Consider the following 20,151-nt stretch of genomic DNA (forward strand, 5'->3'; position numbering starts at 1 on the left):
TACTTTTTAAATGGGCTGAGGGTTTCTGCCTCTACCACTTTCAGGCCGTGAGTTCCAGACCGCTGCCACCTTCGGTGAAAAAGTTTTTCCTCAGCTCCCCTCTAATCCTTCTACCAATCACTTTAAAAGTCAGGGGTTCTATCTAAAGCACTAGCAAACATATCAAAGGAAGGAAGGACTTAAATAAAAACAGAAAATGCTGGAAATACTCAGGTCAGGCAGCATCTGTGGAGAGAAAAAGAGTTAACATTTCGGGTCGATGACCTTTCATCCGAACTGGAAGGTATTAAGAGATGAACTGCTTTTAAGTAATAGCAGAGGCTGGGGAAAGGGGGCAGGGAAAGAACAAAGAAGAAAGGACTTAAATTGATATAGCACCTTTCATAAGTCAGGATGTCCCAAAGTGCTTCACAGTCTGAAGTATTTTGAAGTGTGGTTACTGTGAAATGTAGGTAAACAACAAAGTCCCACAATGAGATAGATGACCAGATAATCTGTTTGGTGGTGTTGGTTGAGGGATAAATGTTGGCTAGGGCACACTGGGAGAACTCCCTGCTCTTCTTCAAATATTGCCATGTGATCTTTTACATTCACCCGAGAGGGCAGATGGTACTTTGGTTTAACGTCTCCATCCAAAAGAAGGCACCTCTGACAATGCAACACTCCCTCAGTACTGCACTGAAATGTCAATTTAGATGATGTAATCAAGTCTCTGGAGTGAGGCTTGAAACAGAGTGCTTCCACTGTGCCAAGACTGACACCACAGACCACAAAAGACAAAGAAACAAACTAAAGGAGAAAAGCAAGAAAAATATTTTGCTTATTTTTTGTTTGATAGATATTCTTCTGTTCTCCCAAGCGTTGTGCTCTCTTTTTTGGCTGATCCACCATACACCAACTATGCCAAGAGAAGGTGGTGAGATACCTGCTCCCATGCAAATAAAGAGGTGCACAAGCGTAAACCAACATTAACTCACCAATTTTCTATTCACACTCTTATCGTTCCTCCCCCCCAACCCACCAGAACCTGGCTTCATCTGGGTAACCATGGTTAATGGTGTACAATGTTGTGTGGAACTTACTATGCTATAACAATTAGCTGGTTTCCCCTTCCGCTCACATCCCACGTCCTAATTATGACCAGGAGGGAGTGTTGAGTCATGCAAGCTTTAATGCTAGTAACAAAACAGATGCAGTGCAGCACAGTTCACGATCACTTGTGCGATAACTCCAACTTATTCTGCAATCTTTCTTTAGGTTGTAAATTAAAACATTCCCAATAACTATCTCCAATGCACTCCAAGTGGTGATATGATTAAAAATGCCATCTTTCTTATGCTACAATCACAGAAGTAACTGGGGTCGAGTTTCCGCTTATGTAAGCCAGTAATATCAGGGTGGAATCAGCCGAACCAGCGAAAAGACTGGGGAATTTTAAACGCCAGTCAGTTACGCCCAAAACCACTTGTGTTCATGTTTTCCGTGATCTTTTATGCTGGTTCATGATTCAATTAACCTGGATCAGGCCCCGCCCACAAACTGGCCACACCTCCAGGTCAAAATCGCGAGATGCCACCGATCGCACTAGCTCGAAGGCTCTTCAAATTGCGCTCTTTTTCTTAGGCGCGGATACTCAAGCACGTTTTAAAAGCTTTTTCATGTCAAAATATTTAATTTACTAAGAAACTGACTAGTGTACACCAATGAAGCTATTAAACGGTTGAGTATCGATTTTTTTAATTCATTTTCAGTGATTTTAAAATCAGGTTACTCACAGGTGATTCCGTGGACACCCTCATTAAAAATGCTTATTTTTCCTGATAAGCCCATTTTCAGCTGTATTAATAAAACTGTTCCGACGGGCCACAGCAAAAAATCGCATAGACCTCCTCAGGAGACTAACACGGGACGCAACCAGAGTACCCTTTGTCGTCCAGTACTTCCCCGGAGTGGAGAAACTACGCCATGTTCTCCGCAGCCTTCAACATGTCATCAATGAGGACAAACACCTCGCTATGGCCATCCCCACACCTCCACTACTCGCCTTTAAACAGCCACCCAACCTCAAACAGACCATCGTTCGCAGCAAATTACCTAGCTTTCAAGAGAACAGCGTCCACGACACCACACAACCCTGCCACGGTAACCTCTGCAAGACATGCCAGATCATCGACACAGATACCACCATCACACGAGAGGACACCACCCACCAGGTGCATGGTTCATACTCCTGTGACTCGGCCAACGTGGTCTACCTCATACGTTGCAGGAAAGGATGCCCCAGAGCATGGTACATTGGCGAGACCATGCAGACGCTGCGACAACGGATGAACGGACACCGCGCAACAATCGCCAAACAGGAGGGTTCCCTCCCAGTCGGGGAACACTTCAGCAGTCGTGGACATTCATCCACCGACCTTCGGGTAAGCGTACTCCAAGGCGGCCTTCGAGACACACGACAACGCAAAATCGTCGAGCAGAAATTGATAGCCAAGTTCCGCACCCATGAGGACGGCCTCAACCGGGATCTTGGGTTCATGTCACGCTACACGTTACCCCACCAGCGAACAAATGTTATCTGTTTTTAATATAATGGGTCATTTGCTGGCTTTCTCTGCATTCCGGATGTTTCTGCCTCTCTCTGTTTTTTTTCCTTTTTTTTTGTTGAATGTGTATTCGGGGGTTCTGCAGGTGACACCTCTCTGTCTGAACACGGTGATTGCCTTGGCAACGGGCAGTTGCAGGGGCATTCTGTAAACACCATGTATTGTTCTATATGTATAAATGCGTAGGCTTCGAGGAGTTCCTGAACATTTACCTGAGGAAGGAGGAAGCCTCCGAAAGCTTGTGAATTTAAAATAAAATTGCTGGACTATAACTTGGTGTTGTAAAATTGTTTACAATTAATAAAACTGCACCAGGTTACCACTCTTAAATACATCAAGGAATACTTGATGGAAAGAAAAAAAGAAACAATTATGTTCTATTACACTGACCAATTGCACTGTTTCATGGAAGATTTTACATTTGTGATTATGCAAATAAGTTATAGAAGAAACTTGAACGGTCACCTAACCAGTGCCATTTTAAGCACATTTTGGGCGCAATTTCCCAATTGTACCCAAAGCAGAAACTCTACCCCACTTTGTTTACAAACACACAACAACTGAAATAGAATCTTATACATCTTGTTTAGGATTTAAAATAGTCTCATTAAATCATTGACCTGGACTGTCCTCCCCTTTAATGCAAAAATCAGTTTTGACAGTATTCCACCACAAAATGCCAGTCACCACCAAAATTTCCTCTCTGCTACTAATGAATGAAAATGAATTACCAATTAAAATGTAGGACAGTCACATGGCTTGAATTTAGTACTGGTCTAACAGGCCAAAACTAATTAATTTTCCAAGTGATGATGGAGCATTGCTGGTCTAATGGACCCCTGAATGTAGTTGACAATGTTCAGAGTACTATCCTCCCAGGCACAAGAAGCTTCTTATGTAAACTGCTTTTTAAAAAAAACTGCCTCCGCCACATGGGGGTATACTTTTAGTTTTCACCACGCTGGTGGACTAGTTTTTTTAGTGGACTGCTGACTAATGATCCTGCAGCTTCAATTTTCAGCTCTGCATTCTTTTGGCCATATCTCCAACAGTTGGATGCATTTGCTGCTTTAGAGCAATGGTTTTAAAACTTGAGGGACCGCTGCAAATATTGATGCACTCTCTGGGACCACCTGTGCTTACTTTCAAAAGTTTCCCAAAGGAAAACAGTAATACATTGCAAAATCAACTTATGTTAGTTTGCAACAGAAACAATGCTAGTAAGTCTAGTACAGAAAAACTCAAATTTGATGGCAGATGCAAAGGTACATGATTTCAGGGACTCCCTACATTCCAGGGGTCCTAGTCAAAAACCTGTGCTTCAAAGCTTAAGTTGCCATTGTACCAATTCTTCTTTAAGATTTATAATTGGGGGAAAAAAACATACTAAAAGTGGCCTGTTTCAGGATTCCAAGAGTTATCTTCTAATTTATCTTGTAAACGTTGACGTTTGAGTCTGCACAGAGCTAACACCTGCTACAATATACATCATAGGATATATATTTTCACCAGCAATAACTGACGGTAAGTTTCCAATCTCAAATGTGGTATGATGGAGAGGTACTGTGGAGAGCACCCTCACCACGATCAGCTAACTTAACAGACCTGAGATTGAACCCAAAACCTTCCAATTCTGTATGAATCAGCTATTCATTGCCTTGGACAGCTGGGTGAGCAGTTGAAATAACGGTATAAACTAATCTTGTTTTATTCTCATCTTCAGAGGCTTTGAATATGCTGCAGCCATATAAAATTCCCTCAGTCACTAATTAGCCTCTAAACACAAAGGGGCTCTTTGCAATTAGCAAGAGATCCATTTCTTATATCAAATGCTCAGTTTTGCTGTGTACTAGGAGTGGCAAGTAGACAAACATATCACATATTCCCTAAACATTGCAGAGAAATCAGTGCAAAATTAGGTTTCATCCAACACACATCAAATTAATCAGTTAGTTTTATTTGGACATCCATTATTCAGCTAGCTATTCATTACAATTACTTTTCCATCTGTCTGCCTAGTAAGCATTGACTATATGGTGGAACACACGGAGGGCTGAAGCACAGAGCGAGCATCGCAAACAGTGTGGATCGTGAACCGAGTGGGAACTTGAGAATTTGGAGAGAGTGGGAATTAGGTGTAGAGGGGGAAGGAGATGCTAATTTTTTTTTTAAAAGCAAAAAAAAGACGAAAAAGTAATTATCTATAAATAAATAGGTAATTTAGTCAAGAGAAGTGGCGCTGAGCACCAGTGGAGGAGTCCCAGGTATCAGAACAAAAGCGGGAGCAGAGTTGAGAGAAGCAGTGCTGAGCACCAGGGAGGAACCCTTTCCCCATTCACTAAGAACAGAGAGTGATATCACAGTGAACTGAGAGGAGGAGCTCAGACTCTGAATAAAAGGGTAGGTTAATTGGGGCAAGTAAATTAATAAGAGTATCTAAAAGGGAGTTTAGAGAGAAAAGGTTTCTAAATATAATGGACGGGCAGCTAAGACCCATTGCCTCCAATTCCTGCGCCATGTGGGAACTTCAGGACGCTTCATGTGTCCTGGAGGGCCACATGTGCAGGAAATGCCTCCAACTGCTTGAGCTCAAGCCCAGTGTTTGAGCTTGAAGGGCAGCTGGAGTCACTGCAGAGCATAAAGGAGGCTGAAGATTTTCTAGATCGTATGTTCCAGGAGACGGTCACCCCGCAGCCACAGAGTTCAAGATAGCAAGTGGGTGGCCATCTGAAAGGGTAGGAAGAGGCAGATAGTGCAGGAATCTTCTGAGTGCGTGGCACACTCAAACACCCGGTTATTCAGCATTGAATACTAGTGAGGGCGATGACACCTCGAAGGAGTGCAGTCCTGAGCATGGCACCATGGGGCAAAGGACTGTACAGTGAAATGTAGAAATGCAGTAGTCATAGGGGATTCAACAGTCAGGGGGACAGGCAGGCATTTCTGTGACTGCCGACATGAGTCCCCACATGGCGTGTTGCCTTCCTGGTGCCAGGGTAAAGAACATTGCAGAGGGTGCAGAACATTCTGCGTCAGAGTTTTAGGAGTTAGGGAGGCAGTTAAAAAGCAGGACCTCAAAAAAGGTAGTAATCTCTGGATTACTCCCAGTGTCATGTGCTAGTGACTACAGAAATAGGAAGGTAAGGTAGGTTAATGTGTGGCTAGAGACACATGGTGCAAGAGGGAGGGCTTCAGATTCTTGGGGCATTGGGACCAGTTCTGGGGCAGGAGAGACCTGTTCAAGTCAGACGAATTGCACCTCAACAGAGCTGGGACCAATGTCCTCGTGGGGACGTTCACTAGTGTTGTGGGTGAGGGTTTAAACTAATTTGGCTGGGGGATGGGCACCAGGATGTAACATTAGAAAGGAGAAACTAAGTGCACAAGGATTGGAAGAGACAGATAGCACTAGAAGAATCAATACAGTATTAGGTGGAATACGAGTAGGTTGAAAATAGGTTTAGAGAGCATGTGTGTAAATGCACGAAGTGTGGTAAATGAGGTTGGTGAGCTGCCGGTGCAAATAGCCACCTGGGCATATGATGTAGTGGCAATAACGGAGACCTGGCTCAAAAAAGGGCAAGATTGGGTACTAAATATTCCTGGATACAAGGTGTTCAGGAAAGATATGGAAGGAAAAAAAAGAGCGGGGGTGGGGGGGCGGTGGTGGTGGCAGTATAGATTGGGGATATTGCAGAGAGAGACAGAGAGACAGATTCTATTTGGTTACAGTTAAGAAACAATAGAGGCACCATTACTACACTACTAGGTGTATTCTATAGGCCTCCAACTAGTGGGAAGGATATATTGGAGCAAATTTGCAGGGAAATTAGAGAGGTGCAAGAACTAAATAGCATAGTGATAATGGAGGACTTTTACTGTCCCAGACTATATAAGGATGGTTGTAGTCTAAAGGGCAAAAGAGGGGAGGAATTTCTGAAGTGTGTTCAGGAGAACTTTCTTGATTAGTATGTTTCTAGCCCAACAAGGAAGGATCTAGTTCTGAGGAATGAAATGGAGCTAGTGTCAGTGGGGAACAGTATGGAACATTTAGGGAACAGTAATCATAGTATCATAAGGTTTAGATTAGTTATGGAAAAGGACAAGGAGCAATCTAGAGTAAAAATACTTAATTGGAGGAGGGACAATTTCAGTGGATTAAGAACGGATCTGGCCGAGGTAAATTGGAATCGAAGATTGACAGGCAAAACTGTAATCAAACAATGGGAGGCCTTTAAAAAGAGAAGATGGTTTGGTACAATCTAGGCACATTCCCACGAGGGGGAAAGGTAGGGCAACCAAAGCCAGAGCTCCCTGGATGACGAAAGAGATAAAGTAAGATGAAGCAGAAAAAGGGGGCGTATGACAGGTCAGGTTGAAAATTCAAGTGAGAACTATGCTGAAATAAAAAGTACAGAGGAGAAGTAAATAAAGAAAAAAGGAAGGGCAAAGAGAGTAGGAGAACAGACTTGACAGCTAACATAAAAGGGAATCCAAAAGTCTTCTCTAGGCATATAAATAGTCAACGGGTAGTAAGGAGGGGTGGGCTGATTAGGGACCAAAAGGAGATCTATGCATGAAGGCAGAGGGCATGGCGGAGGTACTAAATGAGTTCTTTACCAAGGAAGATGCTGCTGCCAAAGTCACAGTAGAAGAGGAGGTAGTTGAGATACTGAATGGGCTAAAAATTGATAAAGGAGGTACTAGAAAGGCTGGCTGTACTTAAAGTAGGTAAGTCACCTGGTCCAGATGGGATGCATCCTAGGTTGCTGAGGGAAGTAAGGGCGGAAATTGCAGAGGTGCTGGCCATAATCTTCCAATCCTCCTTAGATACAGGGGTAGTGCCAGAAGACTGGCAAATTGCAAATGTTAAACCCTTGTTCAAAAAAGGGTGCAAGGATAAACCCAGCAACTACAGGCCTGTTTAACCTCAGTGGTGGGGAAGCTTTTAGAAACAATAATCCGGGACAAAATTAAGAGTCACTAGGACAAGTGTGGGATTAATAACGGAAAGCCAGCACAGATTTGTTAAAGGCAAATCATGTTTAACTAACTTGATTGAGTTTTTTTGACGAGGTAACAAAGAGGGTTGATTAGGGCAATGCGGTCGATGTATATATATGGACTTTCAAAAAAGTGTTTGATAAAGTGCCACATAATAGGCTGGTCAGCAAAATTGAAGCCCAATGGAATAAAAGGGGCAGCGGCAGCATGGATACGAAATTGGCTAAGCGACAGGAAACAGTAGTGGTGAACGGTTGTTTCTTGGACTGGAGGAAGTGGTGTTCCCCACTAGGGTATTAGGACCACTGCTTATTTGATATATATTGATGACTTGGACTTGCGTGTACAAGGCACAATTTCAAAATCTGCAGAAGACATAAAACTTGGAAGTGTAGTAAACAGTGAGGAGGATAGTAATATAGACAAGAGGACATAGACAGGCTGATGGAATGGGCGGATACATGGCAGATGAAATTTAATGCAGGGAAGTGCAAGGTGATACATTTTGGCAGGAAGAATGAGGAGAGGCAATATAAACTAAATGGTACAATTCTAAAGGGGGTGCAGGAACAGAGCTATCTGGGGGTATTATATGCACAAATATTTGAAGGTGACAGGACAGGTTAAGAAAGCGGTTAAAAAAGCAATCGGGATCCTGGGCTTTATAAATAGAGGTATAGAATACAAAAGCAAGGAAGTTATGTTGAACCTTTATAAAACATTGGTTCGGCCGTAGCTGGAGTATTGTCCAATTCTGGGCACCGCACTTTAGGAAGGATGTGAAGGCCTTTAGGAGAGGGTGCAGAAAAGATTTACTAGAATGTTTCCAGGGATGAGGGACTTCAGTTACGTGGATAGACTGGAGAAGCTGGGGTTGTTCTCCTTAGAGCAGAGAAGGTTAAGAGGAGATTTGATAGAAGTGTTCAAAATCTTGAAGGGTTTAGATAAAGTAAATAAAGAGAAACTGTTCCCATTGGCGGAAGAGTCGAGAACCAGAGGACATAGATTTAAAAGGTGATTGGCAAAAGAATCAAAGGCGACATAAAGAAAGCGAGTTGTTATGATCTGGAATGCGCTGCCTGAAAGGGTGGTGGATGCAGATTCAATCATGGCTTTCAAAAAGGAATTGGATAAATACTTGAAGGGAAAAAATTTGCAGGGCTACGGGGAAAGAGTGGGGGAATGGAACTAACTGGATTGCTCGTACAAAGAGCCAGCATTGGCTCAATGGCCTCCTTCAGTCCTGTAACCATTTTATGAAACCCATAAGATATGCATTGAGAATGAATATAATGCCACTGACCGACCCAGCTGCATCCAAGTTCCCCCTGTAATACTACGAAATAGGAGTACAGAATGTGAAGAACTGAAACTAATGTGATTTTCAATACCATAATAGTAATTGAAGGAATCAAGCTGTTTCCCTGAAGATTCCTTGGAAATGTTCAAACAGCTGACTGAAGCACATTGGAAAAGTTTTACACCAGTTATGTTTTTATAATGATTATGAACGGTATCTTCTCTACTCTGCATTAATTTCTTAGTACAATACTTGCTCAATCACCTTCCATGCAAGTTCACATGTAGAAGCTGAAAAAGGCCCTTCGGATGCAGAGTTATTATGACATTTATAAGTTAGAAGCTTTTTTATAAAGATTCAAGTAATAATTAGTGACTGCTCATTATCTAGTTTTAAGGGCCTTTGACTCCTTCATGAACTCTCTTCTTCCCCCATCACTAAATTGCTGCATCCTCCACAGATCACTTTCAAATCTCCCACAATCATCCCAAAATGGAGGGAGAGTCAGCTGTACCTAGATGCTTCTAACAAATTCAGGTTGTTGCAACAATTTTGATGTGTTCCACGGTGTAAAAACAGAACAAATTTGCATTTTGGATAAAAATACCACCATCGTGAACATGAAAAATTAAGCGATATTTTCACAAGAACGCGAAGGCTCTAACTTGCACTGTTTTCAAACAATGGTTATTCTTCCCCCCCCCAACAACTGCAGCAGCAGTTTGATGAAATTGAAATTTTAAAACTACAAAATTCCATCCTATGAAGTACCTTCAAATCCTGCCAACTCTGTGATACAAACAGAACATGGTTTTAGATTTCACTGACAGGGATGACCCCAGGATCATCCACGCCAGTAAAATTAGTATTAACACAGCCCTTTTTCCCAGTTGCATGTTCTCCATTTATGGTCACAAACCTCTTAAATTTTTCACCACACATTACTTGTACAAGAAACAGCAACAGGCAAATTATGAAGAAATCCATGTAATGATTACATGACCCATGTTGTCTACATGCAAAGATCACCTTAGATTGTGTCCAGCATCAGTAAATGTGGTGGTGTGGCTGCTGATTGCCAACTATCAGACAGTAAGATGCAGCAAAATATGAAATTGTTTAGAACCTCGTCAGAGCATCAAGTTATCCCCTCCAGGTAACATGCCAGAAGCAAGGGGATTTATGAAACTCTTATGAAATGGTCCATGGTTCCACTCAAAGCACTTTACAAACCAGGTCCCACAGGAGAATGCGTTATCCCATGGAAGGATGTAAATGAGTATTTAGTTAAAAATGTAATCCAACACCTTGTTTGTATGCTTTAATGCAAGTTTTGTATTAAAGTCAGCAATATTAGATTTGGGCATGCCGCAAGATGCAAATTCTGGGCCGATGTTTTGGTGTTGCATGTATGCAAATACCACTCAATATGTCAACATTGCAAATGAAATAACAGTGACTATGAGGTGGAAGGGTTATTTCAGCAGTAAATACGTCAGTTAGTCACACTGTACTGCTTTCAAAATCATTCTGGCACCAATCTGCTCATGGTGAGTTTACTGTATACAGAGACAGATTCAGAACATAGAAATCACACCACCTATATGGTAAGCAACAGATTAGATTTTAACAGACATTCGATATGATCTGAATGCCACTTGCCTGCATGAAATTGTCAGAACCGCTGTAGGTAAAACTGGAGGTCAGGAATATACTTTGTCACAGGGTTATACCGTCTCATAACCTTCTTCATATGACAAACAGTAGTCCTTGACCAATTCATACTTCAAAACACTTTTCTTTTAAATCACTCCACAAAAAGCCATACTACAGTACCTTTGGCAACACCTAGTACACTTTCCCACTCCCAGGCTCTTTCAACTGCCTTTCAGGTCTCAGAGCCCAGGTGCCTTCAAGCTTCCTGTTCAGATGTTTTTACTTCTCTTGACCTCGCCCTTTTATTCTCATCTGATTGGGGAAGGTTTCCACCCACTCCAGCCTCAAATACTTTTTAAAAGCTGAGGTTTCTTAAAAGGGCCATGCACTTCCCCTTAAAAAGATGAGGTTTCTTAAAAGGGCCATATCCTTATTTGGGGATCAGGGCTAGCCTACGAGCCCGCAGTCTCTTTGCTACAATTTAAAATGTGCTGCTATCGGAACTTTAAAAAACATCTTATTCCTTCATGTTTGGAATCAGAACTGACAAACCCTCTAATTTATTATTTGTAAATAGGTTGAAATGTGATAATTGAGCCTTGAAGATTGGAGGCAAGCAAAATTATCCCTTAAGCTTGGGAGCTGCTGCCAGCAAAATATCTTTTGTCAGACTATAGCTTTCATGGAGTTATGCGACTTGTCCCCAACTCCATAGAATTCAGTAAGTGGTACTCAGCCACAAATATTAAAATATAAATGTTTTTAAACATCCTATATTCTCTATACATAATGCATTTCTCAATTACTGTTATATCACATGGATGAAACAACTTAAATGACATCATCTCACTCATGTTGGTCAGGGTTATACTAAGCAGTACTCTATGGCACTCCAGTTAATCATGATGCTAATATTGACTGGAAGGAAATTTTGATTCATGCAGAATTTGCGAGGCAATCAAACTGTATCAACAGTCTTGAAATTGCTGGTAATCACAAAAAAAGGATGTGTTATCAGCATACATGTCAACACTGGCCGCTTGTTTAATAAATAGGAGAGGATTAAAAGGTGGAGTCCTGCAGCACTAGAATACAAAAGTTAGTGGAATGTAGTGACTCCACTGGACATATAGAAGTGGAACTATAAAAGTGTGATACTGCAGAGATGGACCACAAGGAGAATGAAAGCCAGAGAGATTGAGGAGTCTGATAAGTGACAGAGCTCTGAATTCATTGTACCACAGAACGTCTATGATTTTGACCAAGACATCTTGCTATTGTAGATGCGTCTGAAAATAGGATAGTAGGGATTTGGGTAGTAGCCTGCATGTAGACAACAACTTTGAGGACTGGGGAAGAATTTTCAACATTTAAAGGGGGGGGGGAAAGAGAGGAGGAGGGAAAGAGTTGAGAAGCAAGCTTGGAGGTGCAGGAGGCAGGGGCAGTTATACAGAAGGCCTTGATCTTGGAAACAAGGGAGGGTATCAGAAGAGGCTGGGGTGTGGTGGTAAAGAGGAGTTCAAGGTTGTTCTTGCTATCCAGGCTGTCTTTAGATTAGTGATAGGATTTGGCCTCAAAAAGGGATGTGATCAAGCTAGAGCTGGCAATGGATACCAAGGCTGCTTGTATGCCAGAATGAGGTTGTGGATGGGAGGATGTGGATGTTGATGTTGCTTAGAGGACAACAGAAATTTTTTAGCACAATGCAGAAAAGGTAGGCAGCTAGAGATTCCAGGATTTTTTTTTGGGGGTGGGGGGGCGGTGGTGGTGGTTCTGAACTGAGCAAAAACCAGAGATGGGGCATGGGGTACAGAGAGTGGAATGTGGAGAAAGTTAATAAATTTAACTTCAGGGAGCATAGTGGACAGGATAAACATGGGATAGGGGAATGAAGCAGCTTGAGTGGCTGCTCAGACAGCACCAGTGGCCATGATGGGCACAACTGAGGCTGTCCTGGTAACAGCAAGGGAATCCTATGTGCCTGTCCCAGATTCTTGTCTCCTGGACAACAGCAGGATAGAGGTTCAGTGAGGGAATAGCAATGGATAGGGCAGGAGATTGCACTACACAATGCATGTTTCATCAGGAAAAGGGAATTTGAGGTGGCCCAGAGAGATCAAACAGGTAGAATAGAGAGAGTCAGCAGCAGCTAATAACCTGCAAGTGCACCTGGAGCAATTAGAACAACATTAGCAGTTCATACACCTGACTTAACCTATGTATGCTTAAATCTACTGTGAGATGCTCCTGGCCTAAGGGCAGGCGAACTCATGACACTTAGCGGACAGATTTGTTGTCAAAGTACATTACCTCAGATTGGATTCCATTACTCTATACTAGAACACTTGCACTGAATTCACGTTATACTGGTGTCAGTACAGCATAAAAATACGAGCAGGACAAGAACATTATTGCACTTACAGAAATAACTTACTCAAGCTTACATAAACAAGTTGGATAAAGTCCCATTTCCTCCCCCCTTCCACAGAGCAGGCATCAACTGAAAATACCACAATTTTTTTTTTAAGGTCAATGAGATGCGTCATAAGAACAATATTCAATTGTCTCTTTTTCCATTGAAGAAACAGTCGAGTATCAATGGGTCTGTACAGTTTACTGGCTACTAGTGAGGAAGTTTACAATAAAATCTTAAGTACGTGAAATGGCTTTGGTCTAAAATCTGTTTCTCAACAATCCAAAAATGATACTGCATGGTGTGTACAAAATTAACAGTGTATACTGTACCAGGATAAGGCTTCAGTTGTGCTTCCGAGACTCCACTACAACAGAATTCCAGTTCCTCCCAATGTGCTGTTACTGAAGTCTGAAACGAGTGCCAGAGGGAAACAAATTAACAATCATATCCTGAAAGAGCAGAAACAATAACACCAATAAGCAAAAAGGATGACAATATAGACGGAAAAAAAAATGAACCAGAAATGAAAGGGGAAACCAGGCAATAGAACTTGCCACTCAGCCAATGATCTTTCTCCACAAAGTGGTATTAATTCAACTGTCTACAGGTTAATTATTATACATTTATTGTGCTCGTTTCAAATTCTGACTGGCTTCAAAGTTTCTTGGGATGACATGAACAACTTGAGAACCAGCCAAATAGACTGCAGCATCTTTTCCAGTCTTGTACTTTTCTATTTTCCCATGTGGTTGGATTGTGCAAACAACGGCTCAGAAATTGGTGGAAAAAAATAATAAAAGTAGTGTATAAAAAGCTGGCAATTTGTGGTGAGGAAGAGATACGGCGCGAGTTGCGAATCGGCACAAGTTGCTGGACAATTCATGCCGCTCCGCTGTTAGCCTCGCAAAAACAGAAGCCACTCATCAACCGCCCCGTGGGTGTCAAGAAATTGCTGGATTTGCGCCATAAATATGAATCTCACCGCAGCCTTTTAGAGCTGGTATTTCATGTTGAAAGGACCCTGTTAATGATGTGATTTATGGTCCCAACATGAAACTCAACCTTGGAGGTCCAGAAAGGGAACAATTGAAATTGTGGAGTCTCGCTGCTACAGGTAGCAAATTGTTCCTAGAGGTCTTTTAAATTTGAAATTAAAAAACGTAGTTTTCCTTTCCTTCGCTTTTTTTCTCTTTTAATCGAACCTTTCTTTCACTCTCTTTCTGTATCTAATTTGATTCTAATTCACCCTATTTCTTTCTCCTTCATTTGCTCGGTTTCTTTTTCTCTCCTTAAATTTCATTGGTTAAGGAAATAGACCATTGGTCCCGACGGTCATGAAGTCCCAGATGCACTGTTGATGTCTCCGCGCCATCAATTCGCATTTCCAGCAATTTGCGACGCAAAAATAATCCGATCTGAAGGGTGAGGTAAAAAAATCCAATTCACGGTGCTCGCTGTGAGATGCGCTGCTCCAGCAATTTCTGGGTCATTAGTCAGACGTGAAGACAGAAACAACAATGTACCCCAGCATGAATTACTGCCTTTAAGAATACGGGAGGATATAAGCCGGTAGGGGGGTGGGGGGGGGGGGGTAGGAAAGAGAAGGAAAATAAACTCATGATAGCAAGGAAAAGCTAAGATCTTATTTATTTATGTCTTCCATTTTCTCCAACGAGTCCAAAACATAAGCAAATTTAGATGAGCAGACAATGTGCTTTGTATGATAGTAGAAACAACAATCCCATGTTTTTAGGATCTTTAGTATTGTAATCTGGAAAATAAAACACTCAAACAGCAGCAATTTCACATCTTTTGTGAATCAGAATGTGTAGGGGTCAGATGATTAAGTTTTTTTTAAATTAAAAAAGGGTTACACTAGGTCAGATTGGATACATGATATCAATACTATAGCTAGAGCCAAAGTATTAGTTTGCACATTCTGTACCTTATTTGAATATTGAAATTAAAACCAAATTGACTTCATTTGTTTGCGGTTTTCAGTTTCTTATATTAGACAAGTAATTCTTTCATCAGTGAACAATGTTGGTCTTTTCCTCCAAATGTCCCAAATCAATCGATAATTATTTACAATATGTAGGGCATGCAGAGTTTAGAGCACCAAAAGCATTTGATAGTGTTAAAGGTGAAAATTAATGTGGGAAAAAAGTACTTGCTCTTCCAGTATGCTTCATAGAATGGAGATATCAACATTAGACCAACCCTAGTACTATGTAGCTGCATTTTAATGATGGAGAATCCCAAGAAGGGCATCTGCCAGCAAGCATTACATCATTCTAATTGGAACAGATCCTTATTTTTTTACTTGAACCTGTCCCTTCTGAAGCTTACACGAAGCCTATAATAAACCTTAAGATCTCAGTTACATTACTGTGTGCAGTATTGGGCTCCATACAATAGGAAGAATATTTAAGCTTTTGAGAGGGTACAATGCAGATTCACTCGGATGCTGCCTGGTATGAGGAAATACAAATACAAAGAAAGACTTGAAAAATTGGGTCTTTTTTTGTTAGAATAATGCAGATTACAGAGCAATTTGATAGAAGTGTATAAAATTATGAAAGGATGGGACAGGGTGGATAGAAGTAGACTGTTTCCAGTAAGTGATGGGTCATAGATACAGAATTAAAAGTAAGAGATTTAGAACTGAAAAGGAAGAGAAACCAATTTTCAGAGAGCTGTGAGACTGTGGAATGCACTTCCAGGGCAGAAACAATGTTAACATCCAAGATTAGATTGGATAGGTGGATGAAGAAAAGGTGCTGAAGGGATATGGGAACAGAGTGGGTAAATGTGATTGTAACTATTAGGTGTTAGCCTTAGTTCAGTGGTAGCACCCTCGCTCTAGTCAGAATGTCTTGGGTTCAAGTCCCACTGCGGAGACTTCAGCATATAATCCAGGCTAACACTTCAGTGTAGTATTGAAGGAATGTTGAAAGCACTGTTGGAGATGCCGTCTTTCGGATGAGATCTTAAACCAAGGTCCTGTTGGCCCTCTCAGGTCGATGTAAAAGATCTCATGGCACTATTTGAAGATGATCGGGAGGCCCTCCCAGTGTCCTGGCCAAAATTTATCCCTCAATTAACATCACTAAAGAACAGATGTTTGGCTGCCACGTTTCCACACATTGCAACAGTGACTACACTTCAAAAGTACTTCATTTGCAGTAAAACAGGCTTCCATGTTGTAACTTCTATGTATTTCTAAGTATTACTCTTTGATACTCAGATATAGATAAGTACTTTAAAAAGTGCATAATCCTATGTCATCATAAAAAAAGGTAAATATAAGCAATGTAAGCCATTTGGTCCATTTAAGCTCATGTTTCCCCCATCACAATGTCTAACTGACTCTTGGATGATTACCCTTTCTAAAAGAGCATTCCAGATATTAATCACTGTGCGACGTGCTTCCTGACAAGTCCAAAATTTGCCTTTAATCAGCTTATACTTGTATCTCCACGTTGCAGTTAAGGTATAAAATGAGCAATGCTCAGGATTAACCTTTTCTTTCAAGCTTATCACCTTTTATAGGTTTATAAGGTCAACTCTCATTCAATTGTCTTCTTTCAAGCCGAAGAATTAAAGAGTTTTTCTTAACTTTTCAGGGATCTGCCTTGTGGCCCTTCTTTGTACTATTTCCAGTCTTGGCTGCTTAGATTTTCTCTTGTGCCTCAATAACCAGAAGTGAACAAAATACTGACCAGCGCACTATAAAGCTTCCAAAATTCTCGATTCAGAAATTGTCCCCTTGGATTGGAAAATTGCCAATGTCACTCCATTATTTAAGAAGGGCAGGAGAGATAAACTAGATAATGATAGGCCCGTTAGTCTAATGTCAGTGGTGGAGAAATTACTAGGGACAGAGTGACTGAGCACTTGGACAAATATGAACTGATCAGAGAGAGCCAGCAAGGATTTGTAAAGGGTAAGTCATGACTAACGAACCTAGTTGAATTTTGAGAGGCGGTAACAACATGGTAGATAAGGGAGTGTCTACGGATGTTACTTATATGGACTTCCAGAAGATATTCAACAAGGTTCCACCTAAGAAACTTAACAAAAATGGAAGTGCATGGAATTGGAGGCAACCTACTGACATGAGTAGGGAATTGGTTAAGAGGTATGAGACAGTAGGGATAATGGGTATGTACTCCATTTGGCAGGTGGTGTCCCCCAGGGATCTGTACTCTGGCCTCAACTTTTCGCTATATTTATAAATGTTTTAGATGAAGATATAGAGAGCCGTATGTCTAAGTTTGCTGACGACACCAAGTTAGGTTCCACAGTAAATAGTGTCGATGGAGCAGAAAATTGCAATGGGACATTGATAGATTAAGTGAGTGGGCAAAACTGTGACAGATGGCAATGTGAGGAAGTATTACGATGATGTGGAGATGCCGGTGATGGACTGTGGTTGACAAATGTAAGGAATCTTACAACACCAGGTTATAGTCCAACTGTTTTATTTGAAAATCACAAGCTTTCGGAGGCTTTCTCCTTTGTCAGGTGAGTGGGGGACACCACACTCACCTAACGAAGGAGAAAGCCTCTGAAAGCTTGTGATTTTCAAATAAAACAGTTGGACTATAACCTGGTGTTGTAAGATTCCTTACAGGAAGTATTAAGTCATCCACTTTGGACCCAAGTAAGATAGATCAGAGTATTTTCTAAATGGTGAGAAGCTAGGAATTATGAAGTAGTAGAGATTTAGGGGTCCATGTACAGAAATCACAAAGCTTGTGGACAGGCACAGAAAATAATTTAAAAGGTTATTGGAATGTTGGCCTTTATCTCAAGGGGTGGAAGTTATGTTACACTTGTATAAAGCTCTGGTTAGACTCCATTTAGAGTACCACATTCAGCCGTGGGCACCATACCTCAGGAAGCATAGACTGGCCTTGGAGGGGGTGCAGCGCAAATTCACCAGAGTGATAACGAGGTTAAAGGGTTAAATTATGAGGACAAGGTGCACAGACTAGGCTTGTATTCCCTTGAGTTTAGAAAATTAAGGGGTGATCTAATTGAGGTGTTTAAGATGATTAAAGGAGTTGATAGTTTCTCTCTATCTACCCTATTTCCACTGGTGGGGCAGTCCAGAACAAGGGGGCATAACCTTCAAATTAGAGCTAGCCATTCAGGGGTGATGTCAGGAAGCACTTCTTCACACAAAGGGTAGTGGAAATCTGGAACACTCCCCCACAAAGCTGCTGAGGAGAGGTCAAAACGGAGATTACATTGTTGGATTTTTGTTAGGCAAGGGTATTAAGGGTTACGGAACCAAGGCGGGTAAATGGAGTTAAGATACAGATCAGCCACATAATCCTCAGTATGAGTTTGCACATCTGTAAAAGTGCAGTGTCACGCTTCCCCCAACCCCTCTTCAATGTTCCCGGCAATGCTTCCACTCAGCCACGACCATGCTCTGTTCCTGACAGCGCAGATGGTCCCTTTCTTTTACTTGGGGCTGCAGACATGCAGTCTCCTCCAAAGCTCACCATCTCTGCCCCTGATGCTTCAGCTGCCACCACCTTTCCCCCATCCAATGTGCTTGCAGCTCCTTCCAATGATGGCCCAACCACAGTTTCTCCTCTTGGCAACTGGGCATGACTTGGCTTCTTTTTCCTCCTCTTCCCCCTCCTCAAGTCATCTCTTCTCCTTAAACTGTAAAATGTTTAAACTAAAAATAGTTTAATTCAAGAAGACTGTTATACTGAAGGGCAATGAGACAGCTGCAGTGACGATCAGAAATCACTTATGTTTCAAGGTGTGAGCACCACCCAATTTGATTAAAGGTAAAACAAACGATAGCTCCTTGTCCACTATCACAGCTTAGTCTCTTCTCCTGTCCTGCAATAATCCCAAAGCTCCAAATTCCAGCTTTCCCAGACCCTAAGCCCCACAAATAGACCCAAAGCCCAGCTTCCCCCAACAACCTGTCATTTCCTCACATGTGCCAAATTTCATGTGTCCTGGAAATCCACATGTGCAGGAAGTGCCACCAACTGCTCAAGCTCAGAGTTTGAGTTTGAGCTTGAGCAGCAGCTGGCATCACCAGAGTACACAAGGGAAGCTGAGCGTTTCATGGATAGCATGTTCCAGGAGGTGGTCACCCCGCAGTTACAGAGAGTTCGGGTGGAGGGGGAGTGGGTGACCACCAGATAAACTAGGAGGAACAGGCAGGCAGTGCAGGGGTCCCCTGGGAGTGTGGCACTCACAAACTGGTATTCAGTGTTGAATACTAGTGAGGGCGTTGACACCTTGGGGGGATGCAGTCAGGAGCAAATCCACAGCACCGTGGGAGACTCGGCTGCAGAGGGGGAGCAAAATAAATGCAGTTGTTAAAGGGGATTCGATAGTCAGGGAGTTAGGCAGGTGTTTCTGCAACCGCTGACTTGAGTCTTACATGGTGTGTTGCCTCCCTGGTGCCAGAGTGAAGGTCATCACAGAGGGTGCAGAACATTTTGTGGAGGGAAGGGGAACAGCCAGAAGTCGTGGTCCACGTGGGACATAATGGCATAGGAAGGGAAAGGGTTGAGATCCTGCAATCAGAGTTTCAGGAGCTAGGGAGGAAGTTAAAAAGCAGGATCTCAAAAGGTAGTAATCTCTGGATTACTCCAAGTGCCACACGCTAGTGAGTATAGGAATAGTAAGATAAGATAGGTTAATGTGTGGCTACAGCAATGGTGCAGGCGGGAGGGCTTCAGATTCATAGAATAGAAGTTACAACATGGAAACAGGCCCTTCGGCCCAACATGTCCATGTCGCCCAGTTTATACCACTAAGCTAGTCCCAATTGCCTGCACTTGGCCCATATCCCTCGATACCCATCTTCCCCATGTAACTGTCCAAATGCTTTTTAAAAGACAAAATTGTACCCGCCTCTACTACTGCCTCTGGCAGCTCGTTCCAGACACTCACCACCCTTTGAGTGAAAAAATTGCCCCTCTGGATCCTTTTGTATCTCTCCCCTCTCACCTTAAATCTGTGCCCCCTCGTTATAGACTCCCCTACCTTTGGGAAAAGATTTTGACTATCGACCTTATCTATGCCCCTCATTATTTTATAGACTTCTATAAGATCACCCCTTAACCTCCTACTCTCCAGGGAATAAAGTCCCAGTCTGTCTAACCTCTCCCTGTAAGTCAAAC

At 42.1% G+C, this 20,151-nt stretch overlaps 1 protein-coding gene across 3 annotated transcripts in view; it reads right to left on the reverse strand.

The window, feature by feature from the left end:
- Positions 1–20,151, reverse strand: part of pag1 (phosphoprotein membrane anchor with glycosphingolipid microdomains 1) — a 161,677-nt gene that overhangs the window by 84,619 nt on the left and 56,907 nt on the right. For 2 of the 3 annotated variants that reach the window (XM_067980702.1, XM_067980704.1), the window contains exon 2: positions 13,312–13,390. The gene's annotated coding sequence lies outside the window, so the exon portion shown is untranslated. Of the gene's footprint in view, positions 1–13,311; positions 13,432–20,151 lie in introns of all 3 variants that reach the window. The other variant, XM_067980703.1, reaches the window with a different exon arrangement.

This window comes from Heptranchias perlo, chromosome 3, assembly GCF_035084215.1.
Source record: "Heptranchias perlo isolate sHepPer1 chromosome 3, sHepPer1.hap1, whole genome shotgun sequence".
NCBI lineage: Eukaryota > Metazoa > Chordata > Chondrichthyes > Hexanchiformes > Hexanchidae > Heptranchias > Heptranchias perlo.